We start from the raw sequence: 22911 nt of genomic DNA, 5'->3' as shown, positions 1-22911 counted from the left end.
CGAGAGAAGTCTTGCTAGAAGAAAAAATCAACAACCAAGAACTGGTACCACTCACTTGTGTGACAACATTCAATGGGCTGTCAAACTATATGAAAAAAACCATAAACAAGCATTGGAGTAACATAAAGTCAGCAAAAAAAGACTGGGAAAAACCCATGTTTTCTTTCAAAAAAGGCCGGAGCTTAAGAGATGCCCTGGTGCACACCCGTCCAAAACAGAAGAACGACCATCAGACACCCTCAGTTACAACAGCATGGGGTCTTCCCCCCATTACAGGGCATTATCCCTGCTCAGACTGTAGCATATGCCACCTAACAGAAGCCTCAAAATCACTTTCATTGGAATCAGGAAAAATCTAGACACAAGTTGCACACACAAACTGCAATTCAAACAATGTGATATACTTAATAACGTGTCCCTGTTCCTTACGCTACATCGGCATGACAACAAGAAAAGTGAAACAGCGCATTGGTGAGCACCGGAGTAATATCCGATGCAAAAAAGCAACAACTAAACTGAGCCGACACTATTTGGAACATAACCATACTCCGAATGATATGAAATGGACAATAATTGAAAAAATCACTGGCACCACAAACATCCCTAGCAGACTCTTTGAGAAAGAACAGCGGTGGGTGTACCGTCTAGGTACCAACGTCATTGGGCTCAATGATGATATCCCGTGGAATACAGTACTAAACTGATACACCCCCTCATACTAATGTATGCTAGGTCACTAATAATTCCCGTAAAGTTAAAAAAAGTTAAAAAATGAGAAATCTATTAGAAATGAGTACCTTGAAGAATCGTCTGATCAGTAGCGCACAATTTAGATCTCTGTTACTAGAAACTCACATTCTGGTGTTAAATATTAAAAATGGACTCTTAGATCCCCATGAATATATACATTTAATCAGTGAATATTGAGTTTATTTCACTCTGCGCTCCCATATATGCTGATATCTGCAGATCTTAACCAAATAAGGAAGCCAAGACAAAATGATTTCCACTCATGATTAAATCGAATGTATTTCGAGCAGCCAAGAAACACTCGATTGTTTCATGCTGTTTTGTATTTACATCCCCGAAGTCATTGATTGGCTCATTGATTCAAGCCTCCCTTTGGAGACATAACGTAATGTTCCACATGGAAACGAGCGCAACCAAGCCTCGTTTTCATCGAACCCCGCCCACGGGGAAAAACACCCTGGCCTCGACCGGGTGCAGCCACGCCCACCCGGAAGAGCGCCAACAACGTTACACAGCCTTTTTAAATGTCCCCACCGGCCCCGCTCTCCATCGTCGGGGTCCAGTTGAGGAAGTACGAGGTGTACAAGTGGGCTGCGAGTGCTGAGGGCGTGAGTAATGCTGCAATGACGATCGGACTGAAACCACGCAATGAAGCTAAGTTGAACGCGATTCCGAATGTTTTCTAGCCTATTTTCTTTATTCTTAGGATGTGCCAGGGACACTCCAACCCCCCTCCTGAGACCCATGGTGCAGATAGCGCCAAACCTTAAAGTGAGATTTGTTCTTTTATATCAAACTTACGTGTGTGGGTCACAGACTCTTTGTCCATTGATCCTCTGAAACACTTATATCACGTGATTTTAATCCCCTGCAAGCCACTCACGGCTTTTTTAAATCACTATTGTCACTACACTTCCCAGAACTAGATTTATCATCCCTAGAGGGTTTGCGGATGGTGTTTAAGTCTAGCAGTTAGTCTGGGAACACATTTGCTGCCACTGATTTGGAGCACCCTGAACAGAAAGGCGCTATGGCATAGCCCTACAAATAATTGTTTGTTTGTCTTATATGTCTGTCCGTCGTCTTGTTCCACAGGTGCCGAGACACTCCACAACTAGGAGTGATTTTTCGGAATGAGCATTTCGCTCTTCCAATTTTTATGCACTTTAAACACTTTTTTCATTAATTTTTCACTTTCACGCCCCCAGGTTAGGGTGGACGATTAGAGAGTCCATACCGCCGGGGTTTATCATTGTCCTGACGAATGCCTAGGTAAAATAAAACCAATACTAAGGCTGAAACATGTTGACTAAGTTAAATCTGAATTAAACCATCCATTACCTTTGGCTTTATAATTCAGACACATAGAACCCTTTTATTTGTGTCCTAGGGATCATTAATAAACTTTTTCAGATACCCTTTAGACACTTTTAAGTTTAATTTAACCTCTCAACACACCCATCACACAATACCAGCTCCGCAGTCTCCTGGCGTCGCAGCACACCGAAGAGGCATTAGGTCTCTTCGGTGGGGCCCGATGATGAAGCATGACACTGACTAGGTCGGTGTGTGAGGGCTTTCTTCTCAAACCCAAATAGGGTGCGAACTCCTCGAGTCTTTTGGCTCCATCTAAGTGGCTTATAAGAGACATTAACCTCTCTTCTTTTGTTTATTGACATATTATTGGGGATTAAGAGAGTGTTCCTGTACTTCCCTACCTCTCCCATTGTTTTTTGTACCACCTCAAATAGACCAGGACTCAAGATAGATTTTCGGTTGACCAGGAACACACCAACGCCTGCAAGATGCTGCGGAAGGGTGGTTCCCAGAATGAGGGGTGGATCATATTCTTATACTGTTTAATGTGGAACTACAGATACTAACCACAAGTCTTCGGAAATATTAAAATGTAGAAGTGACATTATGATGCAAAAAGGTTATTTCAGTGGGCAACTTCTGCTAGACCGTAGATCAGAAAGAATTTTGAGATATCTATTATAAACATTTTTGCATATTCTCGGAACTGCACAGAAAAGTGGAACTTTCTAAAAGGTCACAGCTTAGGTTCTCATGCTATGTTGATGCCTTGGTTTGCTTTTAAGCAACCAGAATTACAGTAAATTGAAAGAGCAAGTATGCCCCCACCAACAGGGATTTCGTGATTTGAGGACTTCCATGTTCTCGTGGTTAGCTATCTCTCAATATGTGGGAGAGAAGACAAGCACATCTTGGGCAAGGAGAGAGTGGGGGATCGGGGACTTGAGCTGAAGTTTTGTGTCTCAGACGAAATGAGTTGAGCAGAGAAGCATTTTGGGCCTACTATATTGGAAAGACCAATTGAGACAGTATGGTCAGCTCAACGTAACATATTTCTATATTCTGGCTGTCAGGGCCTATATTGAGGGCTTCATGCTGCAGGTGTAGGGCAGAAATTTATGTGGGGCGTTTTACATTTTATATGGTAAAAGGGTACCATGCTTCATTTACCTCCTCTTGTTCATTTTTGAACAAAACTCTTAAAGTGTACTTGGCTGGCCCTTCATTATTTTGGGGTATCTACGGGGTTTCATTAAGGTAGGAACATTTGTACTCCTCCTGCTGTTGTGTTCTCAATTCAACATATTCTCCTTCGGGCCTGTCAACTAGACTCTCAAGTATGAGCGACCAGATCTTTTCTCACTGTATCTCTACCGGGGGAAGTGGAGGGGCTGTAGGTACGTGTACTTCAGCTGTGGTCTGTAATAAGTGGGAGGCAGGTGTGGTGAGCTCTATTATTTCTAATTGTGTGGGCCCATCCCCATCCGCTGGTGCACTGTCTGCCCGTATTGTCTTCCTGTAAATCCCTGGCCTTGCATAATTAATTACTACCACTTTATTGCTAACGTCTTTACACAGTGGCTCCCTATCTGAAAGACGCAACACAGTAGCAACAACACTTCTACTATTAGAATTATCAACTTCAAGATGGCTGTCAACCATGAGGGTATCCAGCCAAGATCGTACCAGTCCGGGGCAATGTCTGTCGGAGCACCCCCCCTCTTCGGCCATCTTTATTCCAAAAATGTGTCAACTCCTCAATGGCCCTTGTGATAGACCCATTCTCTGCATCATTTGGCAGCACAAACGTACTGCAGGATTTGCCGATCCAGTGGCATACTCCACCCTACATTGCTGTCAGCATGTCAACGGTGCTCTAGAACCATGAGTCTCAAGGGGCGTAGTTCTTTCTTGATAGCATTCAGTCTATCCCGTGTGCTGCTAATAGCCTTCATGGCTTCATAGTGGGTGGCCTCGATCCATCGTGCATTGGCTCCTGTCTGAAACAGTGGGACAAGGCCCCTGAAGAACTGCTGAGCATTGTTGAACAGGCGGAATTCTTGAGGAATTTCCTTATACGGGTATTGGCAAAATATTCCGCTGCTCGCCGGTGACGTCACCAGTCATCGGGTGTGAATGAATGTGGGAGACATTGGTAGCTGGCAAAACCAGGTGAACTTCATGCAGGGTCACCAAGGTAATGTAAATGTAAATGTGCTGGACTTGTAAAGCGCACAGCTGCCCGTAAGCGTCCCGGCGCTTGCTTAGGGAACCCGTCCTGGTATTCCCCTGTGAGAAACCCCGGCAGGGTGTCCACAAGGTGAAAGCCAAGCATCCCGCCGCGAGGGGCCGTAGTGGAGATTAAGCAAGCTATTCCCCAGAGTCGCAGAGTGTGACCCCGTGAGTTGAGTAGGCACCAGAGCGAGAATTGTCGAGTCCGTGAAATTTTGAGCCCGAGACCCGCCGAGGCGGGGAATCGAACACTAGTCCACGGTCGATCTCAGCTTCCGGGTCTGCCACCTCTAACCACTGAGCCACGCTTCTCCACAAGGTGCAAAGGCCATTCCATTGAGGAGACAGTTGGAGGTAGAGGCGTTCTCCACAGACCAGTAGTGGTCCATTAAGCTGGGGGTGCCGAACTTCATATCGAAATTAAAAATAATGTGGTTGCAGTTTGGGTTACGCCCAACAGGTACGGAGTCATTACCTAAGAAAAAAAGAAGAGGATTTTTCAGTTTAAATGCTTTTTTTGGTTTGGACATTCCTTCCCCACCCCAGGTGTATTTTCTGCCTTCCTGATGCCATATTTCTTTACATTTATCCTCAACTTCCCAGTCAATTCCTTATTCATAATCTGAATCTACCCAAGGGAGGCCTGAAGATGCTGCTTTGCACGGCACAAATCCAGGGCCATTCCACTTGTTGTTGTAATAAATGTGTGACCATAGGCGCAGCACTGTTCTATTTTGGCAGGGGCATGGGCTACTTAGTGTGTGATCGTGTTTTATTGTCTCATCACATTTAGCTGGGGGCGGGGATGTTGAGATATAACCATGCTTCCTAATTGCAGGTACCCTAGAGTCCATGTCTGTTACCCCTCTTCTACACATATCCTGTATTATTTCTTCTAGGGCAGTTGTGTCAATGACAACCTTGTATAAGTTGCAGGTGTAGTCCTATTTTGTGGTGTTTACATGTACTGTGGATATGTCAGCCGCAAGGTCCTGAATTTGCCCTTGTATGCGGCAAAGGTACAAGTGCAAAAGGCATTTGGCAATGCGTGGTGGGACTTCCTTTGGGAAAATCAACCTATCTGCGCCAACCGCGTGGGGAATGTAAGAGGACACATAGCAAGATTCATTCATTACTGTTTTCCCCACTATGGTAATGTCTTTTTTACCATGAGTTATCTAATAGAGAAGAGTGGACCCAATGACCCCTTATCGAGTCTTCTAAACCTGGTTGTGGTGTGGGTCCTAGACCCTTCCGTATTTCAGGAAGATGTCGAGATGTTATGCATGCACTGGGTTTGTGAGGAAACCATTGGAGGGAGGGAGTTCTGCGGGGGCAATGGCGAATCGACGGACTCTGTGTTGACGGGAAGGGTATTGGCAGAATGCTGGTGATGGCTGTGTTGTGAGATCAACGGTACCATCCCATTCGGTGTTGTTCTCAATCGAGAATACTGTACTAGTATATGTGTTGCTAATGCCTTTATCAGGGGGTTTGGGACTTAATGTGGTGCTTTGAGACCTATTCCAATACGGGTGTCTAGGGTACTGGGGGTGGTGTTGCAAAAAACTTGGTGGTGCTAGCAGTTTCATGTTGAGACACAGAAGTTCTTATACTGATACAAGGAAACATGATAATGTTTCAACTAAGTGTTGTCAGTGCCACTACAACAATAGTACAACAAAGTAAGACAGAAATACATAGCTTTGCATCACGACAACAGCATTCACGAATTTCCACACAGCTGTCGGCGTCCTCGTCTCCGATGAACATGTCCTCGTTCAGTGGTAATAGGAGCATGTTGTTTCCTGCTATCTCGCTGTCTGGTGTTGTAGTGGTGCCGGATCGATCCTGATGTCGCTGAGGTGGATCCATGCCTTTCTTTCAGCTTAGCGGACCGCTGTAAGTGATGAGTCGATGACAGCGTAGGGTCCTTCAAAGCGTGGATCCTTCCAACGTCGGACAGTTTTCCAGACAAATATCAAAGTTCCAGGACGAATTGGTGGGAACTCAGGATGGGTGGGGCCCTTCACCTTCCTCTTGGATACCTGAATAGAAAGGAACTGTGCAGCGCGTGTTAGTACACACAAATAGTCATATAATTTAGCCTTTATAATGTCTGAAGATGCTTCATTATCTGTTTTGGGTCTAGTGGATGGTATTGTTACGTTTATGGACCGGCCAGTGACAAACTGATGGGGCGTGAGGTAATGATCAGAACTTGGAGTATTTCTAAGTGCAAAGAGGGCAATGGTAGGCAATAGAGCCATTTCTTTCCACTTGTGGCACTTATTTTACTCATTTTGACTTGCATTAAGGCGGTCATAAATGCTGTTGCTTTGTGGATGATATGCTGATGTCAGTTTATGTCTTATTCCTAACATTGTTGTCATGAAGGAAAAGATGGTGTTCGAAAAATGGCTTCCGTTGTCGGAACGGAACGTGTCGGGCAAACCCCAGCAGCAGATGACTTCACGGAGCAGTAACGTGGCTGCTGCTTTGGCATCGCAGTGGACGCATGGTCCAGCTTCGATCCAGTGTGAGAATGGGCAGATTACTACAATGAGGTATCGATAATTTTGGCATTTGTCAATCATGTCAAGATAATCAATGTAGAGCTCTTTAAAGGGGCCTTTGGGTTTTGGTATTGTGGAGGCAACTGTTTTCATAGTGGGGTTTGGTGAGTACTGTTGACAGATGAGACATTGATTTACAAAAAGTTGTATTTGTTCATGGACATTGGGAATGAACCAGTCTGTTTGTAGGGATGTGGACAATATTATCGCGAGAAACATGTGTGGGATGGTGTAGGTGATTTAAGGCTATTTGCAGTAGGGCCTGGGGCATGACAGGCTTTCCTGTCATGGTATGCTTAAAAACAAAATCAGCTGGATCCTGTTGTACTCCCCTCTTCTTCCATAACTCTTTTTCTTTTAGTGGAGCGCTTTCTTGTATTTCCCTAAGGTGTAACTGCGCAATGTAATACTGTGTGATGTTTGTTGTTCAGGGATGTCGTCTTCTGTATCTTGCTGCTCTGTTGTCGATAATTTTTGGGCAAGGAGGATGGGGCAGGCTGATTTTCTGGTGCTTCTGCAGCTGGGGGTCCTCTGGCTGCGGCTTTAGCTGCCCAGTCTGCCAAAGGGTTACCTCTGGAGGCACAGTCTTGGCCATTGGTGTGTGCTGCACATTTACCTACAGCAACTTCAGCTGGCAGAGTAAGTGCATCTATGAATTCCTCTAGAAACAGTTTGTGGATGACACATGTACCGTCGGATTTCAGCAATCCATGCATTTTCCAACGTAGGATGCTGGAATGTGTTGTTGTTGTGACATATGCAGAATCAGAGTAAACAGCTGCTTGGGCTGAATAATTTGAAGCTAATGTAATCTGGTGTACAATGTCTAGGGAGTCAGATGAATCATTTTACTGTGCTTTAACCACTGCAGCTCCTGTGTACCTAATCCCTGTATCTTGGTCAATTGTCGAAGAGCTATCAACAAAGTATACAGTACTTTTTTTGCAGTGGGTCTTCTTTAGAGGCTCCTGACTCATCTGTTGAATATGTGGCCCAGTCATGAGGGTCATCATCTGAGGTGGCAATGGGGTGGGCAAAGAATGTAGCAGGATTCACTGTGTGGCATTTGACAACTTTCAGGGAGGGTAATGATAATATAACTTCATACCCTGATACTCTCTGTGTAGTTAATGTTGTCTTGGCTTTCTGTATTATTGCAAAAACTGTGTGCTCAGTGTACAGTGTCAAGGAAGAACTCATGACTATGGGAGTGCTTTTGTCAACAGCGAAAGCGTCCGCCGCCAATGCTTGTTCACATGGGTACTGCCACTTCATTACAGAGTCTAGCATGCCACTGAAGTAGGCAATGGGCTTGTGGCCCATAGGATATTTTTCTGTGAGGACAGCTGTCATGGCTTGACCATTGCAGTGGGTGAATAGATAGAATTATTTGGTGTAGTCAGAGGATCCTAACACTGGTGCGTTCGTTATTTTATCTTTTAGCTGGATGAAGGCTGTGGTCATCTCAGGTGTCCAATCTATTTGTTATGTCTGTCCTTGGCCATTTTAACAGCTTTTAGTAGTGGGGCAGTGATGGTGGAAAAGTCAAAGACCCACTGTCGGACATAATTCACTAAGCCTAGGAATTTCTGCATGTCTTTGACTGTCTGTGGCTGGGGTGTACCCTGTATAGCTTGTATCCTGTCTTGGGTGACTCTTCTTCCTGACGCTGAGAGCAACTGTCAAAGGTATTGTACTTCTTTCTGACAGTATTGAAGCTTCTGTTTGTCTACCTTACATCCTCTCTGTGCTGGTGTTGTGAGCAGAGCAATTGTATCTTGTCGGCACTGTTGCTCCGTTGGGCTACAGAGAAGTATGTCGTCGACATATTGCAGCAGTGTACTGCAACATTGGAAATTTGATAGATCAGCCTTGATGACCCTGTTGAAGACACTGGGGGACTCACAATAGACTTGTGATGTGTTGGTGTCCTTATTTCCATTTATACTGGAAGAGGGACGTCATTTAAGTTGACAATTTCTGTTTTTGAGTAATCTTCAGGAGAGCCAAAGAGTTGGTCATCAGAAATGTTTCTCACCAATTGTCCAGGTTCAATAAAAATGACGCAGGCCCAGGTGTGGGCGTTGTCATCAATTGCTTGGAAAGCCCCACATGTAGATGTCATTTCAAGAGCATGTATGTCTAAGATCATGTTTCTGCCTGGTACTTGGGAATTTTGGGACTGTGGGCGAAAGAAGAACTCTTTCGGGAGCTGGACAGTGCGGCCGTGCAGTTCTAGTGTGGTAGCAACAATGATGTGTACTGCAGTGGAGAATGCTTGTTCATATACTGGGCGTGACCTTCTTTGATCATTCAAGGAGGAGTCCACAGTGAGTGCCATCATCCTTGTCAAAGGTGTACCGGGAATGGAGCAAATCATTGTGCCGTTCTCATCAAAATGGATGGTCATATTAGATTTAACCATGAGGTCACGCCCTAGGAGATTTACTGGAGAGTGTGGTGAGTACAGCAATTTTTGTTCCACCAAGTGACCTCCTATCTGTATTGGTAGTGGCTTTGTGAAAGGGACCCTTGATATTGCCCCAGAAAATCCCTGTGTGTCCGCTGTCTGATGTGAAATGGGCAGTGTTCCTTCCGTAATAAAGGAGTAAGTAGCACCTGTGTCAATAAGAAAGCTATATTGTTTATTGCTTATCGTGACAACAACAAGAGGGTCCTCTTCATTATTCATTGTGCAAGATAATACGGGGCACACAAGAGTTGTCTGTGGGCTGTCCTAACCTCCTGCTTGATACTGCTGGATGGTGCCTTGTGCAAATGGGTTACTGGACGAGATCACTGTGCCTCCCGGGGGCATCGTTTTTTGGGCTTGGGGCATTCCCTGATATCCAGGTGCTGGTTGCTGCTGCACTGGTGCTTGTAGTTGGGCTATTGCAGGTGGCTGGAGTTGCACTTGTTGCTGCATGGGTTGCTGTTGTATTGGCAGGGGATAGGAGTACAGCACTTGGGGCTGAATTGACTGTTGCTGCATCTGTTGGTGTTGTTGTTGGAATTGAGGGGGTGGTCGCTGTGAGGGCCTCATGACTTGTTGGCCTTCGTTCCGCCTTTTAGTGTGACACTCCCTCATAATGTGGCCCTGCTTTTGACAATAGTAGCAGATGAGGGGTCCTGGTTGTGATGTGAATGCCAGTGGTCCCATTCCCCTATCTCTGCCATGGATGCCTGCATTTCTAGGCCTCGTCTGTTGGTTTCCATAATATGATTACTTCTCTATAGTGCCGTATGACTGTTGTTGTACATAGTTATAGGGGGCGGGGCGTGCCTGTATGGGTGGTACATTTGACTGTTGTTGTACATAGTATTAGGGGGCTGTGCCTGTATGGGTGGTCTAGCTGTCTGTGTGTTGCATGCTAATTCATTTAGAGCATTTTGTGGAAAATTGGTAACGCAGTCATTTGGTTGACTGGTGAGGTGAGCATGACAGTATCTGGAAGATCTTTTTTCTTATTAGGTTTCTGCTGCACTAGCTTTGTGGCTGCATTTTCAATAGCTAATTGTCTAATATTGTCCTTCTCCTGTTTCTTCTTGCATAAGTGGATAATGTGGTCCTGTATCTCAGGCCATGGTTTGGCATCCATTGCTACAATTCCATCTAACTTGTCCAGTATGCCAGTGGGTAGTTCTTTCTTTACCGTGTGGTAGAAAAGCCTACTGTTCCCTACTGCTACGTTCCATTTGTCTCCTAACTCCTGATGCCATTTTTCCTTCATTCTTGAAATGAAGTCGGCTGGATCCTCATTTTCTTGCATTGTCTGTGACGTGAGAGACCCAATGTCCGGGACATCGGAAATTTTCTACGCAGTGGGGCCCAGACGTGTGCTCTTATTTTGTTAAATGTCTCCCCATCATTTTGTGTTTCAAATATTGTGAATTTGTTAGCACTGACACTTTTGAATATGTCTTCTGCTTCTTTTCCCATAATGGAGATGAGCAGGCTCTTCATATCCCAAATTCCTAAGTTGACAACTGCAGTGTACTTTTCCAGGGCTGCTATCCATTTGTCAGCGCCTTCTGTCAGTGGGGGAAGCTGTTTCCTCAAATTGACCTTGTCCATTTGAGACCATGGAACATAGACAGGCGGAGCATTGGCGCTTTTGAACAGTTGGGGCATCTGGCGTGTTACCCTAGTGTCTGGTACCTCTAGTGGTGCATGCAGGGTAGGGTCACATTCACGTACATACTTCTGCCATGCTTTGAGGCTCGCTGCCATGTAGGCATAGTCCCGATCTTCATCTTCCTCTCTATGTAGTATGCAGTCTTGGGCCTTGGCCGAATGTTGTGTGTGGAAGGACCCTCCTCTTGGCCATAGAAATGGCTCTTTATTCCTACACTCTGACAAATTATCAGAGAAGGGCCTGACATAAAAGTCAGACTCCTCTCTAAGTGTTACGATGTCATTAGGTGTTAATTTGGTATGGGGTGATGGCATTGATTTGCTGAGCAGTATCCGATTGCATTTACTTCTCTGTCTGACAGAGCGCAATGATGCTGTACCTTTGATATCATATGGTATGTCATCCGGCCTCCCATGCATCGCTAAAACTTGCAGTTTCTCTATTTCTGTCTTTTTCCTCCTTTTACTTTTTGCTCCCTCCATGTCATGAGGCAGTGCCTGTTCTGTACTGATCATTAAATCAAGGGTGGGCTTTGATGATGGGGGCAGGAGAAAGGGGTTCAGACTATTAGTAGGTACTTGTGTCTGGGACATGTCTGAAATGTGCTCTTCAGTCCTGTGTGGCCCTGTCACACCCTGTGTCATTTCAGGAGCTTCTGTGTGCAGTGTCTGCTGTAACTGTGTGTCTGGCCCTGCACCATCCTGAAATCCCGGGAGCTGTGATGACCACATCATGTAACAAATTTGTATGGTTTGTAAGTTGATGGCATGCTTTTTCTACTTTCATTAACACACGCCTCATAGCAGCAGCATCACCACTGGGGCTAGGCGACTGACTTTCAGGTATCACATTAGTGTTTTGGTCATCAAATGTGATGTATTCATATATCGCTCACTTCTCCAATGGTTGAAGTGCTCCTGAGGAAATGCCTCACGTGGATCTTGTTCACTAATTCTACTGTGCATGTTAGTAACTGGGTGATCTAACAGTCGGAACCTATCTTCACTTTGGGAGAAAGCAGCTGAATGCAATTTCTTATGTGGTTGACATTGTGGGTTTGGGAGGTGCTGGTGTTTAGAGAGGGACAAGGTGCTGGAATCAGTGGGAATAGGTTCCGAAGAGGGCTGATGTGTGTCATGTTTCTTCATCCATTCATTTATTTGTGACTCGGTTATTATTTCAGGTGACTCATGTCTGCCAGCCCTATATTTCTTATGAAGGGCTGGCGGCTGGTCATAAGGTGGGATGGGAAAGAGTTGCTGCTTGCCACTCAAGGATGTGCGAGAACCAGGGCGTGAGGTGTGCGAGGTGGAATGCAAAGCATTTGATAGTCTTTGTTGCGCTGCACTATTGTGCGCCAGTGTGAGTTTTATAGTAAATAGCGCGTCTATCTGGCCTGGCAGTCCTGCCATTGCAGTCTGTATTATTGAGTTCTGGGCTGTGAGGGATGGTGGGCTGTGGATGTGCTCCATTGAGTGATAACTGTGTGGAGGAAGAGTGTCATCTGGGCATATGCCAAAGTGGTCTATGGCTGTTTTGTCATTCAACCCTAATTATGTTCTGCCTTTCAAATACTTTGATCAAGGTCTCTCACAAGTTCTTCTCCCACTGCCTGAAGGACGGTAAGGTATATACTCTCTTTTAATTCCTGCTCCTGTGGTCCATGAGCTCAAACAGGCAGCTGCAATCTTACTTTGGAGTGGGTTCGTTGGCCATGAACTGGATAATAATGTGGGTATCTCCAAGCCTGGAGCTACTAAGATAATATGTACAGTGATTTTATCCAGTGTTTTGTACACAGTACTGCTCAAAATTCTGTTCATGTGTCTGCTAGTGCGAAGCACCAATTGCAAGAGGACACTAGGGGCGCAAATGTGTTGAGAGAGTAGTTGTAGGATGTAACTGAAAAGCAAAGGTAGGTACTATTGTGAGCGTAAATTGTTGTGGTTGGGAGTAGTGTAGACCGAAGACTTGGAATATAGTGAGGAGGACAGCGCTTGTTAGGGGCGTTGCCAGAACAAATGAGGATGGCTGACCTCCTGAAAGGCCAACAACGTGGTTATTGATCAGATACACACTAATTTGTGGTGGTGTGTGGTTTGTGGATGCTTTGCACATTCCCTCGGGTCATCAGTAGTAATGCAGTGTACGTGGAGAGCAGGCATGTGTTGTGAATCTTGTGAGTGATCCCGTAGGAGTTCTCTTAAAAGTGTTGTATAGCGGTCCTATGAATCTGCTGGGTATATTATGCTGCTAAAGCTAGATTAGGAAGATGTGGGTGAAGCTGGAAGACTATTATGTGGAGTATTGGCCTTCTCTAAGGAGGCCACGGAGTAGGCAGAGTCGGTGGAGGATTCCCCATCGGTGTAAATGATAAATGGGGAAAGCACGGGTAAAGATGGTGTTGAGCAGGTAATGTGGTCTGAGGAGGAGGTGGGCGAGTAATTAGGACAGATCAAGTCAGGGCAAGTAGTATCAGGGGGTGACTGCGGATGGGTGTGCGGAGTGCCGGGGGGTGGTAATTCAAGTAAATTGAGTATATACAGGCGAAGTTGGGTTGTTGGGGTAAAAGTGATCCCTAGGACGTCCCAAGCAATCAACAGAATTTCACTCTGATATTCCGTAAATGGGATTATGCGGTCTTGATTCGCGTTCTATACTGCGGCAGCCCTACAATGCACTAAATGGAGCACCAGTTCAAAGGTGTGGCAGCGGTCAGTGTCCATAACAGGGAGACAAGGTGCACAGGAGGGTTCCCCCTCTTGCTACCACTTGGCTAAGAAAGACAAGTGGGAGAGTGAGGGGCAAAGGGAGGCTGTGGGCTGACGTACGGGTGGTAGAGATGAAGTTAGTATGACCTAGCGGGGGTCGAGCGCTAGTGAGAGTGGGCAAGTGTAAATGCAAGACCCCAGCAACAATAACTAGCGGGTCTTCCACTGCTAGTGCGGTGGTAGGGAAGACCAGCAACAAAAGACAGGGGGCAGTAGAGAGCAAAAGGAGAGCATTAACAATGGACAAGGCAATAGGACATGGGAACATACAGTGACCTATTTATTAAAGGGCACTAATGGGACATATGTAGAAAGGGACACATAGAGATAATGGTAACATACAATGACCTAGGTATTAAATCTCACTAATGCAACCAGGGCAGACAAACACACAGGATAGCACCAATGTTAAAAGGAGCGCACGAAGCGAGAGGGAGTGGAGGGAGAGAGAGAGGGAGTTGCAGAGAAAATGCGTGAGAGGCCTAGGGATGGGAAAAAAATGAAAACAATGGAGAACATTAACGCATTAGAGAGGAGAGCGTGAGATGGCATAAAAGGAAGTGAAAGAGACTGAGTAGGAGAAAAACACAGAAAGGAGTTGAAAGGCACAGAAAGGGAACTGAAAAATGTAAATGTCATGAGTCAAGAAGTGGCATCAGAGCGGGGAGAGAGAGACACCCGAGAAAGGCAGGAAACCAAAGGCAGGAAACCACCGCAAAGGGTGGAAGTAGGAGAAAGTCTCTTGTAGTGTGGCGTGAAGTACGCAGTCTAAACAGTATTGTTAGCAGAGAAACAGCAGAGTGTGAAAAGGCAAAAGAGAAAAGTTTGCAAATATAATGACCCAGAAAGACACATGGGTTGCCAACCACAGGGCTAGAATTGCGCAGCCATTCATGGAAGGCGAAAGGCATCAAAAGGCGACCGGCACACAATGGAATGGTTATAAGAGAAAGGTGAGGAGTGACACACACACCACTCTTGCTGCCACAACCACTGGCAGGCTGTTGATAGGAAAAAGGTGAGTAGTGACATACACACTACTCCTGCTGCCACAAACACTGGCAGGCTTTAATGAGGGGAAGATAAGTAGTGGCACACACTACTCGTGCTGCCACAACCACTGGCAGGCTTTGATAAGAAGAAGGTGAGCAGTGACACACACACTACGCTTGCTGCCACAACCACTGGCTGGCTTTGATGAGAAAAAATGAGTAGTGACACACACACTACTCTGGCTGCCACAACCACTGGCAGGCTTTGATAAGGAGAAAATTAGTAGTGACACACACACTACTCGTGCTGCCACAACCACTGGCAGGCTTTGATAAGGAGAAAATTAGTAGTGACACACACACTACTCGTGCTGCCACAACCACTGGCAGGCTTTGATAAGAAGAAGGTGAGCAGTGACACACACACTACGCTTGCTGCCACAACCACTGGCAGGCTTTGATGAAAAAAGTGAGTGGTGACACACACACTACTCTGGCTGCCACAACCACTGGCAGGTTTTGATAAGAAAAAGGTGAGTAGTGACACACACACTACTCTGGCTGCCACAACCACTGGCAGGCTTTGATAAGAAAAAGGTGAGTAGTGACACACACTCTACTCTGGCTGCCTCAACCACTGGCAGGCTTTTGATAAGAGAAAGATGAGTAGTGACACACACACTACTCTTGCTGCCACATCCAATGGCAGGCTTTAATCAGAGAAAACATACGATAAACCACTGATCAGAGAGGGGAAGGTACTCATACCACAAGAACGGGAAATACAGAAGCCAGAAAGCAAGAGCGCCGTTAACAATGGTTACACACAAGTTGGAAAAAAACAGTTAAACGGTTCAGTCATGGCAAGACGGGAGGCTGCAGGAAACAGGAACCTGGAACAGAGGGGTACCTTGTCGGAGCCCCCAACCGCAGCCACAGCGACACCGGACCAACTCAAGGAATTTTTTTTAAAAATCCCTGACTTACCCCGGGCAGCAGTGCTCCATGTGAGGGAGAGGAACCGAAGGCAGCCTCTGGCAGGTTTCCAGGTCCACAAAGCCTCGAGAAGTCCACACGAGGAACGTTGGGCACCAGCTGTTGGAGGGCGGTGTTTTCTTACCCAGCTTAATTTGACACGGGGCAGCTACCTCCAAATAAAAAAGACACTTGTGTGAAACAAAGGCACTATAGTTGAAGTGGCACTTTTATTTTAAGACGTTCTTAAACAAATAAAGTATCAAAGGCACACTCACATTTCAGCAAACATTTTCATATATATTTCAACAGAAGCTCTGGTGCCAAGAAGACACACTGAGAGATACACCTCAAATGATAAGCTACATCATGCTAAAACAATAAGCTGTTTGATCTATATGTCCTAATACACAAAGGTCACCTGCCTATATGTGATAATTCCAAAAAAGGCCCTAGGGACCGGGTCCCAAATGTTACACAAAAACACCAGCGCTGACAATTGCATGTATTCAATAGTCCAACAACCAAGTTATTTTAACATAATTATTTTTAATTTTTATTTTCATACTCAAAACATGATTGTCAAGCTTTTGCAATATAAATACATGAGAGGTTTAATACTAGACAATAAATATACACATACACAATGTCCCACCCATCCCAATCAGAACTATCAATCATACTAGCATGCATTCAGGTTGACAAATACATTCATACTGCAAAACAAACAATTCCATGACATCACAAATCAATCAAGATCGTAAAACTGCCACATGATGTTAAGATGAAAAGATCTTGTGTATTGTCCCGGTGGTGAGAGGAAGCTCAGTCCACGGACACGAGATAAATTAAATGCCAACGCGCGTTTCAGTGTAAGGCTGGGGCAACACCTTCATCAGGGCGGAGATGGAAAAGTGGTGTGGGACAAACAAACACACCTAAGATCACGGAGAGATGAGTCATCAATATATATATTATAGCATACTTTTAGAGCATCAATATTCATTATAGGCAACAGTGTGACAAAAGTCAGCCCCGGTGATACACATGCTTCCTTTTTTTAAATATTTTTCAAAATAACAAGACCTGGCAGCCTAATAGACGGAATAGAGTGCACCAAAGAGTTCAAAAGGAAGGAATAAAGCACAATAAATGTGGAAAACACATCTGTGTTTGTCTAGGCAATAAATGCTTTGCATGAAAACACTTTAAAGAGGCAAAAATAAGAACCTGTGAAAGAGATCAGAAATGTGCAGATAGAGAACCAGAACATGCAAAAAGGTTTAAGGTAGAGAACTCTCTCGCAAGCTAAAAAGATACCTGTGGAGAATTGCTATTGTATTTTCCACTAGCACAATCAGGAAAAAAGACCAACGGATCCACTCACATTTCATCTATGGTGAGAATCAAGGAACAACAGTTTTTTAGTTGTGGAACGTGGCGGCCACCCTCAGAAAAGCATAATAGGACCAAACACAGGGGTCATACAAACCACAATACCCACCAGAGATCCTCCAGGTTGCCAAGAATCAGGATTCCAATAATGCAGAAACCATTAAAGAACTGCCAAGGGAACCACCAGTTAATCGTTACCGAAGTTATACAGCGGATGTATCAAAAGGCTTCGATCAGCAGATATCTCAGAAAAGGATCAAGTGTTTCTAGGTGAAAAAAAGAAGAAAGAGTTGCGGTATTACAATACAATACGGGGATAGAGGATAAGGAAAATATTTTCCCTTTTTATACATACTCCCTCAGATGCCGATCTCCCCATATACGGGTATGGGGGAATCTGAAAAGTTTTCTAAATTCTCTACAAACAGGGACTGTTGCAAGGCTCAAATGGCATCACAGCCCATGTTGAAGCCAACAGATTGCTCGATGTGATAAGGAAGGAGAACATTTATATCTTAAAACGGGGTGTGATTTCATGCAAAAAGATAATTTCAAGGCATCTGGGGGCCAAGTTATCAACACGACCTCAGGACAACTATAAGAGTAACATTGGAAACCCGCCAACCTCCAAGACGAACAGCAAATAACGCGTTGTTATAATCAAAGAGCGGGGAGTGAGAAGTTATCGGCATCTCAGTCCTAGAGAGGGTAGGTGGATTAAGGCTCGCTGGAACAGATCAGCTTACCGGATTCAGAGGATAGCTCCTTTCCGGAAAAATTCTTCCGGGTACGGCACAGCTGGAATCCCTGTGGTCTAACACGTCTATGGAGGACTGGGCAATTTCAAAGGTTTCCGAACCACAGGACCGCCAACGGGAAGGCTTAATATTGCGCAAGGCGCAATAGAAGACGGTCTAAGAGGGACTCAACTTACGAGGTGAGAATGGCGGCCATCTTAAGAAAGGGAAAAGAAAAGTATCACAAGGGGAACTCTATCCTCATGAAAATAGATAAAAACGGCGGCCATCTTAAAAAGGGGAGAAGAAGGGTATCACAAGGGGAAATCTATCCATATGAAAATAGATAACAGGTAGTATGCTCACAGACTGGGTTACAAAACTCATGCCAAGTAAGTATTCATAACATGTATTCAAAAAAGCACCAAGGACGAGAGTGTAGGACCAGAATTGGGGAGCACAAATCAAACATTTGAACTAAAAAGCTCTCGGCTCCCCTGGTTAGCCATTGGCATGAAAAGAATCACTCTGAAGCTGAACTTAAATGGTCAATCCTGGAAACAATCTGTACAACTCCAGGAAAAGATCCCACCTTGATTCGCAAGGAAAGAAAGGTATTTTGGATCTACCTCCTTAACTCTGTTAATAAAGGCCTGAATGAACACTGTCCCTGGGAGAATGCTATAATTTAAACGTAGACCCCTAGTCCCTGACTTAGTTGGGACGTAGGTTGAATCATGACACTTTGATTGATTTTCATCACTCGCAGGCCGCTGTTACCTTTTATTTATATCGAATCAACAGCCTGAGGTGATCTTATTGTTTTCCCTATTATCTTGATTCCTTAGTGCCCTTGGTGCCTTTTTGAATACATGTTAGAGGTGCCGCAATTCGTCATTCCCTGAAGGGATACCGAGCGCTCATGGATATTGGTGATAGTGCCCATGATTGCATTTGGGCAAGCTTGGCAAGTGCCACAGCGATGATTTCCCTTAATGGGTCCAAGACCACAGATGGATTTCTGACAAGGAGCAGACGGTTCCTGAGGTTTCCTTTTTACTAGGTGGTTCTTGAGATTTTTTGTTTCTCTTAAATGCAAAGAGAGGTTTGTGAAGTTTACTGTCGCAATTGTCCATGTACAAAAAATACCAACAAGAGCTGATGGTTTGTCTTACTTTATGATTAATGTTGGAATGTTTAGTAACACAAACAAGCTTATCCATAGATCTGGTCTCATTTGTTTGAAACATGGCATATCGATTGAAATATCTTGCCCTTTTAAAGGACTCCTTGATCAATTTGCGAGGATAACCCTGGTTTAATAGCTTTTCTTTAAGAATGTCAGCTTGTTCAAGGAAATCTACAATATCAGTACAGTTTCTTCGAATACGAAGAAACTGACTGAAGGGGATACTATTTCTTTGGCAATGGGAATGATAACTTTCATACTGCAACAGAGTATTTCTGGCAGTAGGTTTGGTGAATAAGGAGACATATACAGTTCGTTCTGACTGTGCTCAATCCATACATCGAGGAACTCCAATTTGCAGTTGCTTGAATGTACAGTAAATTTTAAATGTATGTCTGCAGCATTGATCTTCGAAATAAATTAATTTAATGACGCCTGATCCCCCTCCCAGATGAAAAAAATATCTCAATAAATCGAGACCATGCTCGAACATTCTCATGGAAGGGGGCCATCTTGTTATAGATATTTATTCGCTCAAAGTGCTCCATGTATAAGCAAGCTACGCTGGGGGCCCAAGGGGCCCCCATGCTTACTCTCTGGACTTGATGGAAGTAGTAGTTGTCAAATTTAAAGTAATTCTCGCTGAGAACCACGTTGAGGCATTGGATAATAAACGGGGCATTGGTGATCCCGGGTTCAGTGGATAGTATCTCTTGGGGCACCATCAGTGCACCTTCCTGTGGAATGTTAGTATACAGGGACTCTATGTCCAAAGTAACCAAATGTTCCCTGTCACAGTGATATTGCAGTTTCTCAGTTTTTGAAATCAAATAGCCAGTGTCCTTAACAAAGGATTCCAGTTTGTTAACAACCAGTTTTAGGAATCGATCAACATATTTGGAGAGAGGCTCCGTGGCAGGTCCAATGGTGGATTCGATGGACCTCAGGGGAGGATCGAATACATTCTTGTGGGTCTTTGGTACCCCGTAGATAATGGGCATACAGGTGTGCCTAGGAGTCAGAAATTCCACTTCCTTAGGACATATGTATCCCATATCTACTGCGGTCTCCACCATGGACAAGATCCGCTGTTTCGGGCCAGGTTAAGGGATCCTGACAATACATTTGTAATATCTGGTGGATGAGAGAAGAATGTTCATTTTCTCAATGTATGAGGGGGTATCGAGGGTATAGATCCTGTTTATTCACACCGAACCTACTGCTGGTTTTGTATTCTATTCTTTCCTGTGATTTGGTCTGAACACCATAAACAAGGTTAAACAACAATGCCCCTTATTTTTGTTTTGATCAGACTCTAGCACCTATACAAAACATATGAATCCAGCTGTTGTTTGGGAACATCTACTCATTGTCATATAGGTATGCGCAGATATGCAAATACAATCTTGGAGAGAGATTTTACACAGTCGAGATCGCAACTACACCTGAGATGTAGAACTTTCATCTGTGCATGCTAAGGTATAGGGTCCACTTTGCTTCTGTAGAAGGGGATGGGGGTTAATTTACCCGGTCTTATACCATGACAGCTCTTTTTATGATTTATGGATTACTTATTATGCTGACTGTATTTACGTTAGGCATGTTCTTACTTATTGTGGCATGTATACTGCAAACTAGAGCACTATAGTTGGAAGCAGGCAGACGAGGACCCAGAGGAGGAGACTGTGGGCAGCAGCGGCAGACAGGTGAATATTCAAAATTTTCATTCATCCCCAACTGCCCCAATGCGTATTTAAATTTGTAATGTGTTCCCCTGTGACCCTCCCCCATTGCCTTTAAATACCAGCCGCCAATGCAATTTAGACACTATAGCTAGTCGGTCCCTAACTCACGGGTACTAAGGTGGTAGGATGACTCAGTCCCTGCCTACTAAGCTTCTATGGTCTCAAACATAGTTCTGTGATTCCGCAGAATCCCTACAACACAATCGCTTGGCAGGAGTGGTGCTCCCGCCAAGCCATAGCAAACTGCAATGTCCCTATGGTCGACACACCAGGACATTGCTGGAGCCGGCAAAGGAGGTGGCAGTACCCAGAGCCATTATTGGCTCCTGGAGGGGGGGCCGCTTGGTTCCCCTCCTTTGCTCAAATTTGCCCCGAGTAGGTGGTGGTCCGGGGGGCTGTGAGGGGGCCTAGTGAGCCCCCCAGCATTTCTATTAGGGATTGTCGGGGGCACCCGGCCCACCCCGCATTTGTATTTGTATTTCATTGTCCCGGGCAGGGGCCTTCCCCCGCAATATTTTTAATGTAAATCTGTGCCCCAGGGAGGTGGTGGTCCCTGGGGCAGCGGGGGAGCCACAAGGCTCCCCAGCATACAATCTTATTACTGCCCTGGGGAGATGCGGTCCCTGGGGCTCTGAATAGCACAAGGAGGAGGACCCGTCTACCCCCGTCATATATTTCCACAGAGCCCCGGCCCACCCTGGGGCTTATTGAAGAAGCGCGGAAGACCGCACTTTATTTTATTAAAAGATTTCAGCTGGAGTTGCAGATCCAGCGCTGAAAATAAAAAAAAATGTTTTTGAGACCCCACTCCTCCCCCACAAGAGGCCTAGTGGCCAGGGTTTTTCTACCATGTCCTCTTTTTTAATCTTCGAGTCACAAGATGGCTGCCAACACTTCCTAGTTTGAAGTGTTGGCAGCCAATCAGATCTCAGCGTAAGATCAGGAGGAGTTGAGGATCTTCTCCTTTCCTATATATACAACTGAAATTTCTTTATATTTCTCTGCAACTACTGAATAGCTATACACCAAATCATAAAAAGTCACTTCCTTGGACCAACATCTACCTTCCTACCAACATTGGTGGCATTCAGTTCAGCAGGTCTGACTGTATCCGTGTCTAAAGTTTCTGATAGGAATTAACATGGGGGAAACATGCTTTTAAAAAAACCCTAGTTCTCGCGCCTGCTTGACAGATCACCCCAAAACTTTCAATATAGCAGTTGAAGTGAGCGTCGTACCAGGCTTGAAAATTTCTGAAGGTTCATCAGACGGCACCACAGTTACTGGCAAATCAAAAAACGCTCTTCCTATTGTAACTACATCCTAACTACTGGTGACTGCCAGTAGGTAATAAATATATATATATATATATATATATCCACACACACACACACACACCAGGTCGGAAGAGGCCCCATGGAATAAAAAATGTCTTGGATTTTAGCATTCTTCGTGTGCGTGCTCTTTTCCACGGGGAGTAGGATTTTCTTTGGATACTTTTCAGTGCCTGCGGTTGGCACTACTCACGCACCACAGTTGTTTTTGGGCTTCTCAAGTGACTGCAGTTGGGAGTTAGAAGCATGGTAATGCTAATCTGATTAGCCCCCAGGGATTCTACAAAATAGAGGAAGAAAGGATGACTGCAGTGTGGGAGGAGAAGATCTTGACACGGGGAGGTCTTTTGGCATTCAGCGCGGGTTCTTTGCCTTCCCCTGACCCGAAATGCCTCATGCTTTGGACCAGTAGATACCTGGTGACTGGGCATCATTTAATCGTATTACTGCCCTTTAACCGCATGCGTGCGGGCGGAATTCCGCCCGTACGCTGGGTTTTTAAAAAGCGCACTTTACGTGATGAGCTGGGCTCATCATGAGCGTGCGAGGAGGCTACGCCATGACGAGCCCAGCTCGTCATGAGCGTCGAAGGGGTTAAGCCAACGCTGTAATGGTGAGGTTTGCTGGGTTTATGGATTTTTAAGCAATGTCCTCCCCCAACTCTGCACAGTGATTAATCTATATAGACTGTGTATTGTGTGAACGAGGGAGACTGGCGGACATTTGTAGCACTAGGATGCGTTTCAATTTACATTCCCTTAC

This window comes from Lissotriton helveticus, chromosome 2_1, assembly GCF_964261635.1.
Source record: "Lissotriton helveticus chromosome 2_1, aLisHel1.1, whole genome shotgun sequence".
Lineage (NCBI taxonomy): Eukaryota > Metazoa > Chordata > Amphibia > Caudata > Salamandridae > Lissotriton > Lissotriton helveticus.
This window is presented reverse-complemented; position numbering follows the sequence as displayed.